Source organism: Bison bison, unplaced genomic scaffold (assembly GCF_000754665.1).
Source record: "Bison bison bison isolate TAMUID 2011002044 unplaced genomic scaffold, Bison_UMD1.0 scf7180017863998, whole genome shotgun sequence".
Classification (NCBI taxonomy): Eukaryota; Metazoa; Chordata; class Mammalia; order Artiodactyla; family Bovidae; genus Bison; species Bison bison.
The window spans coordinates 357,172-361,332 of NW_011494570.1; the positions used below are offsets into that span (position 1 = coordinate 357,172).

The 4,161-nt window shown below is 44.2% G+C and overlaps 1 pseudogene; it reads left to right on the forward strand.

Moving 5' to 3' along the window:
• The first annotated feature begins 590 nt into the window (after positions 1-590).
• Positions 591-999, forward strand: LOC104984382 (annotated as a pseudogene).
• The last annotated feature ends 3,162 nt before the right edge of the window (positions 1,000-4,161 follow it).

The following is a 4,161-nucleotide window of genomic DNA, read 5'->3' on the forward strand; positions in this document are numbered from 1 at the left end:
CAGGAGGAGAAGGGGATGACAGAGGATGAGATGGCTGGATGGCATCACTGACTCGATGGACGTGAATCTGAGTGAACTCCGGGAGTTGGTGATGGACAGGGAGGCCTGGCGCGCTGCGATTCATGGGGTCACAAAGAGTCGGACACGACTGAGCGACTGAACTGAACCGAACCACATATATGATTTGCAAACATCATGTCTCATTCCTTATGTTGCCCTTTCATTTTGTCGATCGTTTCTCTTGCTGTGCAGAAGCTTCTTTGTTTGGTTTAGTCCTGAGTGGTTTCTGTTGCTACTCTTGTTGTTGCTTATGCCTTTGAGGTCCAGAAAAATCGTTGTCAAGACCAGTGTCAAGAAGTATTTCTGGGACTTCCCTCGTGGTCCAGTGGTTAAGACTTCATCTTCCAATGCAGGGGCTGTGACTTCAGTCCCTCCTCTGATAACTAAGATCCCACGGGCCTCATGTCCAAAGAACCAAAGCAAAAAGCAGAAGCAATATTGGAAGAAATACAATAAAGACTTCAAAATGGTCTGTACCAAAAAAATCCTTTAAAAAAAAGAGTATTTCTTTCCAACCCCGGCCCTGCAGGATGGCTCCCGAAAAGAAGGGCGGCGAGAAGAAGGGCCGGTTCGCCGTCAACTAGGTGGTGACGAGAGAATCTACATTCACAAGCGGGTCCATGGAGTGGGTTTCAAGAAGTGTGCCCCTAGGGCACTCAAAGAAATCCGGAAGTTTGCCATGAAGGAGATGGGAACCTCAGATGTGCGCATTGACACCAGGCTCAACAAAGCCGGCTGGGCCAAAGGGATCAGGAATGTCCCATACTGGATCCCTGTGCAGTTGTCCAGAAAACATAATGAAGATGAAGACTCGGCAAACAAGCTCTATACTTGGGTTACCTACGTGCCCGTCACCACCTTCAAAAATCTACAGTCAGTCAGTGTGGATGAGAACTAATTGCTGATGGTCCAAAAAAGTTATTGAACTGCCAAAAAAAAGAGTATTTACACTGTGTTTTTTTTCTAAGAGTTTGATGGTTTCTGGCCGTTCATTTTAAGTTTTAACCTATTTCAAGTTTATGTTTGTGGATGGTATAAGATAGAGGTCCAGTTTCATTATTTTCTCGTGGTTATCTAGTTTTTTCATCAGTATTTATCAAAGAAACTATGCATTGAGTATTATTGGCTTTCTTGTTCAATATTGCAGGCGGATGCTTTATCATCAGAGCTGCCAGGGAAACCCCTGTTCAGTGTTAGCTGACATGTATTACATGTCAGTTTTAAGCTGTGATAATTCTAGGCAGACCATAAATTCTGACACGTGTGGGATTCTTCAGTAATTTAACTCCGGGGAATCAAAGGGCTGTCATATTGACACAGGTTATCCAAAGCAAGAATCAACTCACCCTGGCTTATATTCATTCTTTCCTTTGGAATCTCCAGTCCATGCCAGCTAAAAGAGTAAATAATCACATGATTATTTACGTTCAAATTTAAAGTCATGTGAAATGAAAGTAACTCAGTCTCAGTCGTATCTGACTCTCTGCGACTCTGTGGACTATACAGTCCATGGAATTCTCCAGGCCAGGATACTGGAGTGGGTAGCCTTTCCCTTCTCCAGGGGGATCGTCCCAACCCAGGGATGGAACCCAGGTCTCCCGAGTTGCAGGCGGATTCTTTGCCAGCTCAGCCACCAGGGAAGCCCATGTGAAGTAAATTGGTGTCTTAATGTTCTTTTTAAAAATTTCTTATTTATTTGTTTTTGACTGTGCTGGGTCTTCTTCCTTTGAGTGTTTTTCTCTGGTTGTTGTGGCAAGTAGAGTGGGGTAGTCTCTCCTTGTGGTTCACAGGCGTCTCATTCTGGTGTCTTCTTCAAGAACACAGGCTCGAGGACATGTGGGTACGTGGGCTTCACTTGCTGTGGCATCTGGGTTTACTTGCTCTGAGGCATGTGGGTTCTTCCTGGATCAGGGATGCAAACTGTGTCTCCTGCCTTGGCAGACAGATCCTTTACCAGTGCACCACCAGGAAACTGGCCCCCCCACAGCCCCGCCCCACTGGTGTCTTAATATTCTTCTTTTTTTAAAATTTAAATTTATTTATTTTAATCGGAGGCTAACTACTTTACAATATTGTATTGGTTTTGCCCTACATCCACATGAATCCACCACGGGTGTATTCTTAAGGTAAGTTTCCCATTAGCAAATCGTGGTTTCCAATATTCTTCGATCTAACCCACCTGGTGTAATCCTCTCACAGCATATATTTGGGTGAAGCCTGTGATGGCGACCGTCAGACAGGAAAATGACAACATGGTGCACACGTGCCTGAAATTCTCTGCTGTTTTGTAGGGAGGCAGGTTGTGTAGGGCCAGTGGCTTTGAGCAATCCTAGGGGAGCAGGAACCATCTCAACGTTTCCAGTTGCTGACGGGCCTAATACAAGACTCGGTGTCTCACATCGACACGTTATACTTTTAGCTCCTCTTCCTTTCTTCTCGTGGAAGTGCTAATAAGTAGGAAAATGGCCAAGAGGCTGTCCAAAAAGAAACAAAAAAAAAAAAAGGAAAAGCTATCTGTCTGTGACGTGACTGCATTTTAAAACAGGGAATGAAACCCTGTGGATACTATTGTTCCATCATCTCTGTGTTTTAGAAACTATTCCTGTATTGTGCTTGATGACATACCTGAAATCAACTTGAATAGATTTTGCTGGTTAATCAGAGAGAGGAAGGAAAGAAGAGAAAGAGAAAGTAGGTTGAATATTGAAGATCATTATTTAGAATTTAAGGCTGCACCCACCCGCCTCTGTTTGATAGTCAAGAATACTGTATTTATTACCAGCAAATAGGTCTTTTGCAAGAATTATCTGAAGGCAAGATGGCACTGGGTTAGTTTTGTCGTAAGCATGACTCATGGGGACTTCACTGGTGGCCCAGTGGCTAAGACTCCTCCTTCCATTGGAGGGAGTGTGCGTTCCATCCCTGTTAGGGGAGCTAAAATCGAACATGCCTGGCGGGCCAGAAAAGCCAGAGCCTAAGAGAGAAACCATATTGTAACAAAATCAATAAGGAGCTTAAAAATGGTCCATATATTTTTTTTAAATCTTGAAAAACAAATGATGCATGGAAAAGAAAGAAAAGGAAATAAGGAAATGCTCTTCCTTCTAAAGTCAACCAAAGTTGTACGTTTGGTCTTATCCAACCCAAGAGTATCAGCGGATGCAATTTTTCTCCATGTTCTTCACTCTGTCCTTCATATGGGACTCATATTTGCCGGGTTGCTCTTTGGGAAGATACCACATGTGTGTATGCTCATACATATGTGATATATAGCAATGTTCTGGGGGAGAAAAGCCATGAACCAGGATATATTTCTCTCTCCCGGTTTAATTCTGTGAAGCATATTCTATTTTTATACAGCAGTACTGATTTGTCCAAAGAATTGATGCCTTTGGAACTGAGGTGCTGGAGAAGACCCCTGAGAGCCCCTTGGACTGCAAGGAGATCCAACCAGTCCATCCTAAAGGAGATCAACCCCGAAAACTTGTTGGAAGGACTGATGCTGATGCTCCAGTATGCTGATTCAAACAGCTGACTCATTGGAAAAATCCAACGAGGGCTGGAGGAGAAGAGGGCGTCAGAGGATGAGATGGCTAAATGGCATCATTGATGCAACGAACATGAACTTGGGCGGACCTCAGGAGACGGTGAGGGACAGAGGCCTGGCATGCTGCACTCCATGGGGCCGCAAAGAGTTGGACAAGACTGGGCGACCAAACAAGAACTAATATGTCTATCTGTACCATTCCAAAGCTCCAGGGCACCATCAGAAATGTATAAATTCTTACCAGTGGAAACATTCCCCCAACATTATGCAGTGGGTGATACACAGAGAGTTTAAATACAGCACTTCTGATCAAGAAGTTACTGCAACAGGGGACTTTGATGATGGTCCATTAGTTAAGACTTGACCTTCTAAATGCAGGGGGCACAGGTTCGATCCCTGTTCAGGGAACCATTAAAGATCATACATGCACCCCAGTGTTCACTGCAGCACTGTTTACGATAGCTAGGACGTGGAAGCAACCTAGATGTCCATCGGCAGACGAATGGATAAGAAAGCTGTGGTACATAGACACAATGGAATATTACTCAGCCATG